The sequence below is a fragment of the Crocodylus siamensis genome, chromosome 4, assembly GCF_052110815.1.
Source record: "Crocodylus siamensis isolate JL-2025a chromosome 4, ASM5211081v1, whole genome shotgun sequence".
In the NCBI taxonomy this organism is placed as follows: Eukaryota; Metazoa; Chordata; order Crocodylia; family Crocodylidae; genus Crocodylus; species Crocodylus siamensis.
The window spans coordinates 240,817,915-240,834,374 of NC_143398.1; the positions used below are offsets into that span (position 1 = coordinate 240,817,915).

General features: G+C 46.7%; 1 protein-coding gene across 3 annotated transcripts in view; it reads right to left on the reverse strand.

Moving 5' to 3' along the window:
• GLI2 (GLI family zinc finger 2) overlaps positions 1–15,774 on the reverse strand; it is a 271,620-nt gene extending 255,846 nt beyond the window's left edge. For 2 of the 3 annotated variants that reach the window (XM_090046034.1, XM_090046032.1), the window contains exon 1: positions 9,484–15,774. The gene's annotated coding sequence lies outside the window, so the exon portion shown is untranslated. Of the gene's footprint in view, positions 1–9,109; positions 9,301–9,483 lie in introns of those variants that run through there. The other variant, XM_090046033.1, reaches the window with a different exon arrangement.
• Positions 15,775–16,460: the final 686 nt, after the last annotated feature.

Here is a 16,460-nt window from a genome sequence, read left to right on the forward strand (position 1 = left end):
AAACTGCAGTCACCTCTAGGGCGGAGGGTGGCAGCCCATCAAACACAACACACAACCCAGGAAAGGAAGAAAAAAAAACCCAAGAAAAGACGGGGAGACCCGCTGTTCTGTCAAGGAGCATCACGGACATGTAGCATTCACGTGGGACCTTGAGTCTCATCCAAAGGGTCCGTCTACAGTCAACCATGCAGAACTGATGTTTATCCTGCCTTCAGTGGATGGCAGACAGATACTGGCTGCTGCGATAATGGCCCCTCGGTCTGTATATCTGAAAACAAGGGAACCCTAGGGACTGCAGCCACCAGACCCATTCAATCCTGCACCCCAGTCAGACCTCCCTCTGTTAAATATGATTTTTGGAACGCACAAGTCTCAGACTGGGCAAACAATGCACGTTGCAGATGCTCACTTACTCCTTAAGGCTAAGTACAGACAGTCAAAAAGCCTGAGGTTGTATCGATTTGGTCTTTGCAGGTTAGTCTAAGCTGCAGAAACTAAATTGAAACAGAAGTGAACAGATATTTACCTTTGACTTAGGAAATGCAGTGGCTCAGGCCAGAAGCTGAGGGCTAGATCACAGCTCTCTGGCTTCATGTTTACTTCCGCTTCCTGCTGCCCCTGAGGTCTCTGGGATTTGCAGTCCAGACTCACTGCAACAGGACTCTGCAGGGTTGCTCATCACTTCCTCTTCCTGCTTCCAGGTGCCTCTGGGATTTGTAGTCCACAGTTGCAGCCAGCAGTAAGTTTGAGTGGGGGAAGGGGTGTTTAAACCCCTCCCTGACCCCATTCCCCAGCTGGGGTTTGTCTGGGGGGGTAGCCCCCCTCCTACAAACTGGGCTGCATCCCCATCCAGCCCCCTCACTGCTCCAGCTAGACAGCACAACCCAGCCCAGGACTGAAAAGCATGCTGGGTTGCTGATTTAACTTAAACCAAGAAAACATTGCATAAACTGGTTTGACCCAAATCAGTTAAGTCTGATACTACATTCAACCAGGTTTATCTTAAACCAGTTGCAGCCATTTTGAAACTGGCTTATGTGCACTGATCTTCTGTTGTGTTACAGGTTTAAACCAGTTTCTGATCACTTAAACCAGTTTACGTGTAACTTCTGTCCCCAGCCTAACTATGAAGTTCAGTTGACATTGTAGTCTGTAATGCAGAGATGCCCAGGTTAGCGTTAAAGCAGCTAGCTAGCTCAGGTCCTGGAAGCAGTCTTGCTGCAAAAGCATGGAGCTCAGGATATAATATAATCTGCTAAGAAGTCCATATTGAGCTCTGAGCTACTGCAGCTACACTGCAACCACTGCACAAGTTAATCTGAATTAAGGTAGCTTAAGTACGTTGCTGCATTGCAGCCTGCAGCACAAATATACCCTGAGGGAGACCAAAGGAAAGCGATGCCTTTGGACATCCTTCCTTCTGCAGAATGCCGCGTGTTACCAGAAAGCGAAGAGAGAGGGTAGACAATCTTGAGCGATATGCCCCATAACGAATTTTGACATCCTGGCAAAACCGACCTGATTTTGCAAAACATTTTCATTTTGATGGAAACATGGAATATGGCTCTGTTAAAGTTTCTGTAGCTAGCACTAGTCAGGAAATACCAAAGGCTCGGTTGTGAAAGCAACATGTTTAGCTCCATCATGGTGCACACATTGTGGGACATTCATCTCTATGCTGACAACCGGTTACAAAACCCACCAAGTCTTATACGGAGAGGAGCATCCGGCTAAATACCTCCCAGCCACAAAACAACATAAATAGCCTTTCAAATTATCATGTTTGGTTCAGTCTTGCTGTCTACAGTCTACTGCGTGGACATGAACTGAACAAGGGCCAGAGCCTACTGAAGGCTACAAGACACACAGATAACAACACGGGCGACTCGGGACTGCTCTGAAAAGTTTCCAAACATATTTGTTAAATGGAGTTTTCTTCGGCATATTCAACAGAATCTGTAGTGCTTGGCCAGTAAAGAGCAGACATTACTGTAAACCTTGACCCCTGGCCACAAAACTTCAAAACCTAAATATATTGTCACTAACTGAACATGCACGATGTATCAAACATAAGTTCCTGCGGTCTGTTTAGTTGAAAAAAAATTGAGTGATGGGCTTTCAGTCTGTCATCAGACCAGCGTGACCTCAATTTTTTGAAGAATAAAGTCAAAATCTATTCTTATCTTCCGAGATTCAAGATGTATTTATGTGTCAGGCTTCCTCTCCCTTGTCCTTAGCCTTTGGGAAACGCACTAAAAATGATATCAAAGACTGAAAACCCAGCGATCACATCCACATTCACCTCTGACCCACAATGCCTGTAGCTCTTGCTGATTCTTCAAACCGTCCTGAACACACGGTTAGAGATTGCCGTCCGCCAGAACGGCGCTCAGCGTGGATTTAAGAGTGAAATAAAGGCCACTTTGCAGCGTTTCACACCCTTGTACAGCACTGCTTTTTGGAAACCCAAAGCAACTCTGGGTTTTGCAGTTGTCTGCTACTTTGTATTCTTTAAAGTCTTCTTTCCTTCACCAATACCTTCGTCTCCCACAAACATTTGATTATTCTCTTTGAAATGTCTCCCTAGCACCTAGAAGAATAATATGCCGAATGCAAACACTGATTGATTCTCTCCTGGCTATCAAGATGTGCTTACACAGCAAATGCCCACAAATCTCACATTTCATGTTTAAAAAATATGCACTTGTATTTTTTTTTAAACTCAAACATAATGAATGAGCTTAAATATTAGAACTTGAAATTATTAAGTAAATCATGGCACCTGTAAAGCTTCTATTTGCATACCATTAATTCATGATGGCATGTAAAACAAATTCATCATTCTTGCTATATTATAGCCTGATTTATGCTGGAATTGGAAAAAATAAAAATCACGAGCACAAAATTATGTTGACAAGATGTACGTGCTTTTTGAGGCCTGAGATTTTTTTTTTTTTTTTTTTTAGAGCATCCAAACAACTAAATTATGGGGAAGAGGGGTGGGAGAAAGCATCTTTAAAAATGAGTAACACGCTGGCTTCACGCATACACACTCTCTAGTTATTAATGTCAAGCATGGTGAAGATACCCTAGAAAACCATTACCATTCATAGCCACTAACAGCCATTAAATTTCAATCAATTCAACTTAACACAAGTGTACTTCAGTGGCCCTTACAGTTCCTTATAGATGTGGCTCAAAAAGTCCTGTCTGACTTATTGCATTGTCCACCACACAAAGAGGCATTGCTAAGGACCGCTCTGAAAAGGAACTATCTTGGTCTTCGGCACTGATGCTCTTTTAACACCACAGTAATCAACAGATCTTTCTTTTAAGAAGGGCTGATAAAGGGGCCTCTAGTCAGACTCCACAGGTCAATATGAAGCAGGGAAGATCATACTCATTTTAGCTAAGGATAGTTCTTTCCCAGTGGTTGACAAAAAGCGACCGGAGATTTAATGGGGTTTTTTTCAAGGAACAATAGTAAGCGCATCCAACTGGTTTACATCACTGAAGAGCTAATCGGTTTGGAGCTGCTGGACTACTTTCCGGTCACCCGTTCAGCTGCGATGCAATGTGCCTGCTCTGTGAGCTGGACAGAAGTTTTATTTCGCATTCAAGCCCTGCGCATCCAAAGTCCTGATGTCACTCCTTACAAAGTGCAGACCGACACCATCGCGTTGGGAGCCGTTTTCCCTGTTCTCTTTGCTTCCATGAAGCAGTGCCCTGCCTTCTGGAAATGGTATTTATATTCCACTGACATTACAGCAGTTTATACTCTGCAGCTCGCAGCTCAGAGAGCAGCGTCAGGGTAAAGACTGGTTACTCGAAGGGGGTTCACCTGCTGCTTGCATGGAGGGCAGAGGCCTGCAGCCCTTAAAATGTCCTGTCTCACACCAGAAAGGAGCCTCTCTCTATAAACAGGACAGGAGGCCAGTGTTACTTAATGGCATTCCCTCAGCAGGTCAGAAAATCCCTCGAATGGACCAGGTCGAAATTTCCAACCCCAGTTCCAGCAGCTGCACTACTCCAGTTCATGCAACCGCGGCAGTGCGCAGCACCACAAAGCCCCTACATATGCAATATCAAAAAGGGTAGCGTAAACTGGAAGATATCCAGATACCTCTGCCCTATGTTGGCGATTTGCCTGCGCCTTTGAAATACCGCTGGCCCAAAGTCGCTGAAATGTTTTGAACCATTTTGCAGAACTTCGTAGGGAAAGTTGTGCAAAAAAAACAGAAAAAGAGAAAAGTGTGCATATCCATGCTCGGAGACATAATAGTGTTTCATTCAGACTAGCAAAAGAGGAGTTCAATGGATCTCCGACTAATGTGAACCTCCATTTCACGTTTCCCTGAACAAGCTGCAGAAACAAAAGGAACTGCTGGAAAAAGTATGTTCTTCAGAAAAAAAAAAAATCTTTTCAATGGTGGGATCAAAAATAGCCATAGTTCAAGTAAATCAATCCATGGAAAATGCCAGCAAGACTTAATCATGCTGGAAGCCACATTTAATTACAGCTTTTTAAGCTCAGCTGGGAGAAAAGAAGAGACTTAACTATGTCACCTGAGATGGTCTAGATACAGAAACTATTTGTAACTTAACAAAAACATTTGCATCACAAAACGCTCCGGGGCAGCGCCGCAGTAAAGGAGATGTGTAATGAGCAGGGATCACGGCACCAAAACAATCAGGGTTGTAAATAACGACTAGTAATCTGGGATCATTTCCATTTGGCTTAATTACCGGGCAGCAAACATGTTTTCTTCTACCCGAGGTAAATACTTTCCAGAATACGTGTGTTATCATACTGAGCTCGGCAAGCACCCCAGCGCAAAATCTGAATGTCAGAGGGGCCGTTGAATCAAAAGGAGAGTGAGAGAAGTGCCACAACTGGACTCGCTACTCGGTCGTGCGCGTTCACCAAACTTCCCCGGAGCAGAATTACTAGTGTGGCCATCACCACTGTATCTACTGTAAGGACTGACCCAAGCACACATGCAAGGCAAAGGGGCGGTGGCTAACGTGGGGGGGGGGAGAAATTCCATCGGGTGCTAATGAATAAAAAGTTCCTTTTATTTTACTGTTGTTTTTGGTTCATTAAATTTTCCACAGATTTGCAGAGAAGAAAACGTGATCAATAAACCTTGACAAAAGTGAACGTGTGAAAAAGGCAAAAGAAAGGCACAGGAAGATAAAAGTGATATCCCGATCGCAGATTTCAGAGGCAGATGACCAGAGCTCTGGGCTGCTGAATAATCTGAATAGACCATCATTTCTTTACAGCCTTTCACTTTCTTTTCCCTGACTGTTGGAACTCTTCATTCAATACAATAGTAAATGCACTAAAACTTTTTTTCTTATGCTAATGGCTGAAATCGGGTACTCGCAGTTAAAACACACTTCCCACCAACTTGTTTTCTTTAAAAAAAAAAAAGAAAAAAATTAACCTATTCAAGTTAAACCAAAATGTCAAAGACAGCTTAGAGCTCACTCGCAGCATTCCACAAAATTAATGTGGGGTTGGGTTTTTTTCCTCTCCAGCAGATACATAAAGAGGGAAAAAAAAATCTTGAACTGGGGAAAAAGCTGCTAAACTCCCTTCAGATGAGAAAGAGCATTTAGAAGGAAATAAAATAATAAATTCTGGCATCTAAGAGCCCAATGTGTAGAAAGAGTCGGAACAAAAAAATTAGAATAATCTACTCAGAGGTGACAGTCGGTCTCAAACAAATTTGAAGCAAGAAAAACTATTTCCCATCAGCTAATGCTTTTGAAGCATCCAAAGCCCAGTGATGTCAGGATAAAGGCTCCCACTGATGACAACTGGCTTTGCATCAAGCACCAAGGCAACTATACCAAAAAATTTCCATTCATTTTGGGTGTCCACCTTCAGGCACCGAGGCCAGACTTTCTCTGATGCTAAGCAACCACAAATCCTCCCAAAATTCCTGTTGCTCTGAACTTCTGATGTCTCAAATGGGCCCTAGATGTCTCAAATGGGCTGCCAGTAAATCATGGCCCAAATAATTTGTCCTTCCAGTCATCGAGTTTAGCCGACAGGATTTAACTTCCCATGGTACATACATCACAGACAGAATTTCTCACTACATTTCTGAAAGGAAAACATATTTCTGCTCTTTACCAACTCAGGAGCTTCTTCCCCCTCCCCCCCCCCACCCATTATATAACGTGTCTTTCTTGAACCCCCCAACGCAATGCCCTCTTGCACGAAACATCACTCGTGCCACTGTTGTTTTATGCAGAATGACTTCATATTCCTCCCTTTTTTTTTTTTAGGGAACGCAGCCAGATTTGGCAACTGCCAGCTCTTCGGTCCTGCTCTGCCAGCGGTGCAAATGCAGCAGTTCTTTAAGAGACTTAACACAGGTACACAGCCCGTTTCTCAAGCAACGCTGTGGAAACCGCTCCCATCGGGAGCCGGGTGGACAATAGGACAAGCTGCCCAAACTGAATGTCCCAGCAGCGAGGGTGAAGTGCAAATATCACATTTCTATGAAGCCCTGGAAGCTGCATAGAAATGGAGTGGCAACTAATTAGTTTGATACTATAGTCACATCTAACGTTCCTAAGTAGCCTCTTTGAAAAACTTGCTGCCTCGAAATCCTCGGTCAGATTAAGTGGGCTCTTTGTGATGGGGCAACAGATAGGTGTTTGCTGCACAAATACATATAGATTTCGGGGACCGCGTACTGAATCCAGGCTCCGCTAATCTGCACTGGAAACTTCACTGTGAACAGAGCACTTCTCAGAGCACAAAAAGCATGAAGTATTTGTGTACCTTTCAGACTGCCGAGCAAACAACTGGCTTACAGTAAGCCACCAAAAGCAGAGGGGGGCAGTTCACTGGGTTTCTGCTTCGCTTTGGGATTGAGATGATCTTTGTGTCACTAGTAAAATGCTCTACCACTGCCTGCAACCGAGCCAAAGTTTGGGAAAGCTGCTTTCCAGAGTCAACTGAAACAAAATAGTCGCATCCAGGGGTGGGGGGGAATAAGGCTTCTTGCGTCATCCAAAAATAATGGTGTCCATACTACCGCTGAACTCATCCTCCAGCGGTCCTTTTCTTCTAGGGGTGACTGCAACCTGGCACTAGAAGGGAAAGAGCTGGCCCAAGGTTTAAGGGAAGCAAAACCTGTCCTTAGCTATAAAAGCTTCAATTTGTTTTCAAGCCTGAGTTTTTTTTTAAAAAAAACCCAAAACCTGGTCATTTATATAATTTCATGGCAAAAGAAAAAAAAAAAAAAAACAACTATCCAAATATTATTTCTGTATTTCAAGTGGCCTGGTAGAAATCGAGGTTGTTGTGTACTCGGTGCATCGGATCGCGTTCTGTTTTCTTTTAGAAGTTGGAGTGACTTCAAGAAAGTTCCTCCAGACTGACACCGCAGCCAATGAGAGAAGAATTTGGACCGGAGCTCATTAGGAGCTAATTATTTTTCTCAAATAAATGACCTAACATAAACAATATTTCTATGCCTGCATACATCAGCTTTGACACGCTGGGAAAAAAAAAAAACTCGGAAGGCAGTTGGAAGCAGTCTTCAAGATCTGTTTTTTTCTTTGAAGAACAGCAGTTGCATTTTTGGGCACTTCAAAGTCGCATACTTTCGGCAATAACAACATTCAAGATCAAGTGAAGCTGACTTCACCTTGCTTTAAAGATTAGCTCTTTTACACAGCACAGGAATGGATAGACAAGAGCCCTAGATTAAAACCAGTAGTTCTACTTTACTCGGTCGTGTACTTTCAGGGCCCAGGACCAGGCCTTGTTTTTATTAGCTAGCAAGTTTCAAAAAAGTTCTTTACAAGGGGGAAAAAAGCATACTGATACTACTGCCCTTTTACAAACACGTCAGCTGTGCTGTTACCCTCACCGTGCCACTGTTCGGTACGTGCAAATGCTTGACAGGTGTCAAAGGTGCCTGGCGCTGCAGCGAAAATGCAAAGTGCCATAGCCACACAGCAGAGAAGTTGAACCAAACTAATTCACCCAAGCGAATGTGCTGTACACCATAATTACCAGGCATTTCAGTCTCAAGCAGCAAAAGTGGTCATTTTTCAAAAGTGGCTCCTTCTCCAGGTGAATGCAAAAGAGAAACAACCACCCTTTCTCCCCTAGCAAATTTCAGCAAATTAGTCTGAGAACTTAAAAAAAAAAAAGCACAGGAAGGTAGCTAGAAGAAACAGATCGAATCAGTGAGTCGTCTCACAAATCAGCCTATTCCACCCGCTGTATATTTTGGATTTCACAGTTTATTTACTTTATTTTTTTGGCACCGGCTCCTCCGTGCATGCCAATACAATATTTGTTTAAATGCTATTTCATGCGGCATGCGAGCAAAACGTTGACTTTCAAATTCTTGTAGGTCCCAAGTGCCTCAACTGCAGAAAGGGGGGGATTAAAACATTTTAAAAGAGGAGGGGGAAGACCTATGACTGCTGCCTCTATCTCCACCAGTTCCTTTATCAGACTCGAAGGTTTGTGCACCCAGGGGCGGGATGGAGCCGGAGGGCCCCGGGGGCCGGTCCAGAGCGCCCACTTGCTGCCTGCACACTGCACGTAGGAGCGATGGCCACTACAGAGGGGTCCGCACCCCGCCGCACAAAGAGGCGCCCACAAGTCGCATCCTCCGCTTGCTCCGTAGAGTCCGGGGGGCACATCCTTGCATGCCCCCCCCAGCCTTGTCCCATGCAACTTTTAAGCCCATCCCTGGGAAGCCCCAGGGCGGCCTGCACAGATCCTGACCCCCCCCCCCCAAGGTCTCCTAGGGAATGACAGCAATGAGTGGAGGCAGAAAAGGCATCTCCAGGAGCTGGTCCCCCCCCACCCATCCCCCCCACCCGACTGTGTTAAAGCCACTGAGTGCAGAAAGGGGTTGGGGGGGGTGTAAAATAGCCCCCTCTCCGCTCTCTAAACCCTTAATAGGATTGGCGCCCGGCTCCCGGCCGCTCCCCCTCGCACACGGATCAAGTTGCAGCGGAGGATGTTTGAAATTCCTCAGCGAAGAGCGGGGAAAAGCGGGAGAGAGCAGGGGGGGCGCGTACCCCCGGCCCCCCGCGCCGCCCCGCACGCAGCAGCACTTACCTGCGGAGCCCCCCCGCGCGGCGGGAGCCAGGAGCAACTTCCCCGGCTCAGCCGGCCCCCATCACCCCGCGGGGCGGGGGGGGGGTCCTCGTGGCGGGGCTGGGGGGGGCTCCTTCGTCGTCGTCGCCGTCTTCCTCCCGCGGAGCCGGGCCGAGGACAGTTTGGGGAGGAGGAGGAGCAGGGGGAAGGGGAGGGGAAGACTTTAAAAAAGTGCTGCCATCCATCATCCCCGCCCCGGGGGCTGGGAGGTGCGGGGAGGGGGCCCCGAAGCCCGGCTGCCGGGGGGGCGCAGCCTCGGCCGCCCCCAGCCCACCTCCCCCCGCCGAACTGCGCCCCCAGCCCAGGCCGGGCCCCTCCGGGCCAGGCAGACCCACCTCGCTCGGCCGCGTCCCCGGGCGGGAGGCTGGTGTGCCACCAACTTTGGGGCGAGTCAGCCTGAAGTTTGCCTTCCGAAAGCCCCCCGCTCCTCTCGCCTGGGCCCCAGGGGCTCGGGGCGCCTTTAAGTCAGCGCCGCGTGGAAAAGCCCCGGCAGCATCTTATTCCCTGGCTTTCTCGGAAAGTCTCCAAACACCACTCTCTTCTCCTCCGGCAGGTCCGCCAATGCAAGGGCTGAGCAGCGCAACGTGATTCCCAGACACAGGAAGGACCCGATCCACAGACCGCTGGGATCCACAGGGAAACTCGGGCTGACTGTTCAGGGGCCGTGGACGCGGCCCTGTTCTGTGCAGGGAACAATGGTGCGCGCGATCCCAGGACCCGACCCCTTTCGATGGGCCAGGGGGCACAGTCAACAGTTCTGCCCGTCAGGGTTGTGATGCACTCGGGGAGCTGCAAATCCACGCGGCGCAGCCTGGAAAACAGAGGCTCCCGCTCTCCCGGCCTCCCCGGGGCGCTTGGGCCCGGGGCATCGCACGAACGGTTTGCCCCGGCGGAGAATCTGCCCCTGTGGCCAAACAGGGCGAGATTTCCGGCAGCCCTGCAGCAGGCAAAAGAGTCATTAAAGAGTCTCCCCAAATATTGCAGGCTGAACTTTCTCCCCTAAAAGATGGCAGTTCTCTGCATCCTCCCTTGCTTCAGCACGGAGAGCCCGAAGGGAAAAAGAAGCCCCCCTGAATGTCTCCGTCTGTATCGAGCCCTTTCAGATGCATGATTATCGGGGAGAAAGGCGGCCGCTTGCTGACGGACTCTCACCAATCGGGGCCGCCTCCCGCACTCGGCTTAGTCTTTGTTTTGATTTCTGTGGCTGTGGGATTCATTAAAAGTTTCTAAACACAACCAGATGTGCTGGTGCAGCGCGGCTCACTTTGCAGCAGGCAACATCTAGCCGCGACATCAACTGGGAGAGGACGAGGACTAGCGGTCCAGGGGCTCCTGCTTCACCACCCCCTTGGCAGTGGCCAGGGCAAGGGGGCATGACACGCCACCAATGCCCGGCTGCATTTGCAGCCTCTAATTGATGCCAGTGCACTAGCCCTGGGCACGGTAATCCCAGGTTTGGGACAGTGCAGGCAGCAAGTCGCATGCCACCCTGGCAAACCTTCTTCTTTCTGCCTGGGGCCACATCCAGCTCAGCTCGCCTCCCAGTTTAAGTAACCTCAACCCCCAGTCTCTGCACTTCCAGCGCCTCCGGGTGTCAACTCTATCGGTTTGAGTCTGCTTCCTGGGGCATAACCTCCATCCGTCATGCCTCCGGGGTGTGCCAAGAGTCAGACCAGCACTACCTGACTCCTAACACCCCGAGTCAAATCAGTTCCTGCCTTCCACCACGACACAATGTCCTTGCTGGCAGCCTAGCTCTCAGACAGAGAGTTTGCCAAACCTTCAAACTTTACCTCCACGTAGAGAGAGTATTTTGTGCCATCAGACCCTTTTGTGGCACTTTGCACTAAAGATGACCTGATTCAGGCTGAAGGGTTGATTTCTGTGGGAGGAACAAAAGTTGCATCTCCTCTCCACAGGCCCCGAGGGGCTCCGTACCTATTTCCAGCTGGGGTCCGCAAAAATGGACCGCAAGGCCCGGTTGTTCTCGCAGGTTATTTCTAGCGGGGAGGCACGACTTGGCAATTTGGGAAGGTTGCAAGGAGTAACTGGACAGAAGGGTTTTACAACATCTGGGGACAGATCAATTTACACTCCGCTATGGTACATTATAACTGTAAATTTATAAGGGTACGTAGACCCACAGCTTTGGGATGGCACACTGCTAAGACGCAAAAGAAAGCAGGAGCAGAAAGCAGGGCTGATCCTAAGCAGTATTTTGGAAATATGGATGTGATGCAATTCCTGTCCAAGGAGAGCAGCCCATTAGGTCTTCAAGGCTCAGATGAAAACCCTTCATGATGATGAGACGGTCGCCGTTCGCAACAACACCGTTCGCAGCATCAGACACTTCCAACCTCATCAGGGATTTTTCCTTCCGGCGTGGCAGCACGAGCAGTTTCTCTCGTGGTCCATTAACCCCCAGGGCCAAAACTAGGAGGCACAAAACTGTGTGAAAGACATAAAAGGAAAAGCAGCCCATTTGTTTTTGGACCGAGCCTTGGGAGACCAGCCCAGCCCTGGGATAAAAGCCTTGGGACAGTCACCAATTGCTTCTCTCGTCCCAAGTTCACCTGTTCCTCTCTTTCCTACGCTGTTTCCCAGAACACCCCTTTGAGGCGTGAACACAAGCACATGTGAACGGGTCGGCCAGTGGACAATCAAGTTATCTTGATTAGAAACATGTCTGAACATGTGATGCGACTCTTTGAATTGGTGCAAGTCCATCCCCCACCCTCCACCCCACCACCACCCAACCAAGGATATTTAACTCCTGAATGAATCGAGGACAATTTCTTCCTGGTTTTCAAGCAGCAACCGAATACAACCCATTCCTTTGCGTACGGCTGCCATGAGACAGTCTTCTCCATCTTTATGCCTCGAGTGTCACCTCTAAAAGCGGTATTCATCCATGTGTCTGAATGAACTGGCATTTGATATAAATTAATCAAAGTGGGGTGAGAAACCAAGCTCTTCTATTTGGTCAAAACACATAATACCGCAAAGCTGCTAGAAAAGGGTTTCAGCATGAGTAGGGACATGCCAAAAATATTCTCATCAACAGTTTTTCAATTTTTTTCCTTGAAATTATAACCCCTCCCCCACACACACACAAAATTCTTCATAAAAACTATTTGTTGAGATTAGGAAAGTGTTGACCAGCTCTAAAACTACTTATTTGGGATCTGGGCCAGGATCTACTGAAGTCAATGGCATTAATTCTGATGGGATCAGCAGAAGCTGGCTCAACCTCCAGGGCATGCTGGGGTTTTTAAACCATTGCATGTAATTTTGGAGCAGGGAGATAATTCTCCATTAAATTCTAGAGGAGGGTTGGAAAACGGAGAGGGAAGTTGTATTCACTTCGATAGGACTTGTCTCAAGATTCACCCCTCCGAACAAAGAAACATCCCCATGATGTGCCAAAAAGTCCACCCCAAAACTCCAGAAGAAGAGTCGTGAATCCACGCTGGCACCAATTACCAGCAAATTCACAATTAAACGCTTCTCCGTTGGAAGGAATCAATACAAATTATGTCTTGTAAAAGTACTGCTAGAAAATCAAAGCCTGAACACTCATTTTATGTGGCTCTATTGTATTATCTCGGCGTCTGTTTTAACTCCAGGGGGTAAGGGGACTAGGCCAGGCCTGGGATACATGTGTAATGCCTTTGCACTGGGTCTGAACGTAGTCTCATTTCTAGACACCCGTGTGCATATCGATGCCACTTAATAAATGAAGCGCAAAGTAAATTATAGCAACTAGGGGGAAGGTAGGGAAGGTGGGGACGAGGGTGGATTTCTTTGCTATAATATAGTTCATGTTTCAGGTAATCCTGTTACTCTTTGCAGAAAGTCATAGCTATAAGCAGATGCCATTTCTTATTAGGCAGGCTCCTCTTGCCTCACTGTTTCCTTGTGCTCCCCTGACCGTCTGTCTATGTCTATTTGTTGCGTCTCATCTGATATTTGGAGTGTAAGCTCCTTGGGGCAGAAACCATCTTCCTTGTGCGCTGCATTTTGATTAGCCCCTTACGCCTCCTCTCGCTGCTGCTCACAAAGTATTCAAGCTTTAGCTGCTGAAAAGTGTCATTTCAACATTAACCTCCTACAGAAATTGGTTGCTGGTCTTTTTGCCTGAAGAAGCCAATTTTGCAACTTCATTTGTTAGTGTCAACAATTTTCCGAGGCCGGGAAAGTTTCGGTCTGTCTATAAAATGATCCATTATTATGCATTATCAACTCCAAATGGGCTGAGCTTCCAATTCAGCCAAGCATTCAAATGTTTGCTCAGCCTTAATCACAAACTTAAATCCTTTCCTGCTGTGTGTGGGAGAGGAGCTCTAAGTTGGTTAGAAGAAGATAGCTTCAGAACCCAAAAATGTCTTTGCAAGACCTTAATGACTTCTGGGATCGGGGAAAAAAAAGTCCTTTTTGGTTAGGGTCCTGACTCAGAAGCAAAAACATAGGGTTCGTTCTGATCTATGAACCATCCCCAGATTTAAAAGGTTGCAGATGAAAAGTTCTGGGTTGGTTCTGCACCTACTTCATCATCTATTTTTCCGGCCTAGAATGAAAACCATGCAACTCAGGAAATAACTGACATTTCAGAAACGAAGGTAGGACCTTTGTTTTGATGCAGTTCGGCATACGGTGTTTAATTGTGGGGTATATTTATTCTTATAGTGAATATGGCAGGTTTGCATTATTCATGCTGCTTTTTATTCCTTTATCCATCTAATTGTACTCGTTTGAGTTAGTGATCATGTTGGGTATAATGACTTGTCCACTTTAGGAAACTTGGGGAATAGGAAAGAACCAGCTTCCTACCACATGTATGGCAGTGCTCTTCCTGGCCTTTTGCTCCCCCTTCCCGGCTTTCTTTACAAGGATGGGCCAGAAGAGTTTTCCAAAGGTGGATTTCTTCAGGAGGGAGTGGGGGAAGCTGAGATGAGATATGCAAAATGGCACACGCAGCAGGTAAATGCTAGACGGGTGTATAAGGCTGCACCCAGCAGATGGACCAAGGCAGCTGGAGTGAATAACCCCCTACCTTTGATAAGAAATTAATTAGACCTGTTGGAAGTTGGCATCCATTTTTAACTTTTGCTGGGAAAAATTAGGGAACAGACTTTGCACTAAGGTATCAGAGCTAACTTGCTAGAAAACTAGGGCCCTGGTCACATCTGAAATCAAAACCCAGAATCCTTGGGACTGGCCAATTTATAATTCACAATAAACTGGCCTGAAATTAAACATTTTAAATATTTAATCAAATCAAGGCGGGCGAGTGACAGCTGCAGTGCTTTTCAGAGCACTTTACATCTTAATCCTTAAACCTTCTTCCAAGCCTGGTAAATATGGGTGGGTAAACTGAGGCACGGAGCAACTATAGACTCTGCTCCAGGCTGGCAAAGAAGTCCCTGGTGGAGCTGTGAACTGAATCCAGGAGCTCCTGATTCCCAACCTTGGGTTCAGGCTGCTGGACCCTGCCGCCTCAGCAAGTATTTCAGATAGAGCAAAGGGGAAGAAGAGTCTGCTCCATTTTTCAACGTATCGATAGTTTGAAAACTTTTCGGGTCTTTGCTTCAGTGAGCCAGCTCTTCCAGGAAAGTATTTGCTGTTGATTCCCAGCAGATCCCGTGCAGCAGATCCGTCTAATGTCAGTTCAGCAGAATGAGGGACCATGGGACTAACAGCCATAGTAGCTGAATTGTTAAAGGGTATAAATGAAGAAAAGGATGACGGTGATGCGGGGGAGAGGGCATGACTTCCCCATCGGGACTGATGGTTTTCACGAGCTGTCGGTGCCCCTCTCAAGAGACTACCTCTTCTCATTGGGGAGCGGTCAGTGGAAAACGGAGGAGTGGCAAAGATTTTCCCAAGTTGCTGGTGTGTTTGAGTACCCAAATGCTCACGGGGGAAGGGGTTGCTTGGTACTTTCTGGCAATCAGGCTCTTTTAAGTTGCTTCAAGTTGGGCACCCAAAAGCACTAACTTTGTAAACCTTAGCCAGCATTTCATGGTGACAAAAAACAAAAAAGGGCCCGTGACACACTGCCCAGACAGCCTGAGATACTAGATACAAGATCATTTCTGGACCTTGACCAGGCGGCTAAGAGTTTCCTTTTCACTTGTGTGAACACACTGGTGTGAACATGCAAGAGGCCGGGAGACCCAAATTATAGCCTTCATACCCCACTGCCTGTTGAGGTCCAGCCTGTCTTTTGCCGAAGAGACAAGTAATGTTTGCAATCATGCCTAATATATTTCAAATTGGTTATATTGTGTAAAGATTGCTTATGTCAAAACATGTGAATTCTCTGGTGTGCGGCGGGATTTATGCATTCCTGTTCTTTGCAAGGGTTTGTTCTTATTTGTTGCTACCTGCAAAAATATATCTCTTGGCCCCAATTCACAGTGGAACAATGTTAGGTCATTATTTCTTGAATTGTTAGGCTGTAAAGAAGCAATTTCTCACTAACCTGTGACACAGGAAATTGTGATTCTGATGTCAGGTCATTTCTGGAGTTCTTTTTATGACAATCTGGGTTGGGTTTTTTTGTTCTGTCAGCAAATGACATTTTGGTATTATTTCCAGAAGTGGAGACTTTCGTACTTTGGGAAGTGCACATTAAATATTTATCTTCTGCCTTTGATTGTGCATGCTGTGGAGTTTTAATATACGAGTCAATTGATAAATAGATATAGTTTGATTGAGGATGTAAATATCTGGTTGCCGCGACTCGTGCTCCTTTACAATGCACTCCAGAATGCCTGAATTTCGTCCTTTTGTTTCCCTTGATATTTCTTTTATGAGGAGCTCTGATGAATGATTAATGCCAGGATACCCCTTTTTTTGGAAATTCTCTACTGAACTGACATGTCACTGGGTGCTACTTGTGAAGGAAACATGGCCAAAACTGCCAGCGCAGCAAGAAGTTATATCCTGTGAAATTCAGCTGGGTTTTAGGAACTGGAGATGTTATTTAACCTCTGTGCCTGCCTTACAACGACAAGAATTAGATAGATTTGAGCAATTCACTGCAACCAAATACAAAGTTATTTTCAAGTACTCATTTGAAGCTGGGTGTCATATGAAACATTTGACAGGTGAATGTCTACATACGCAGTACAACCAAACATGTACATGTACTACCTGAAGAATGGTTTATTCACCAAGTATATGCTAGGAGCGCTCAGAGGACCACATACTATAAATGTGCACATCCGAAGACAGACAAAAGTTATTTCTGTTGAAATGCAGATTGTGTGCGTCTCCTACATTTAATGGGGGTGTCGGTTGTAGCCGT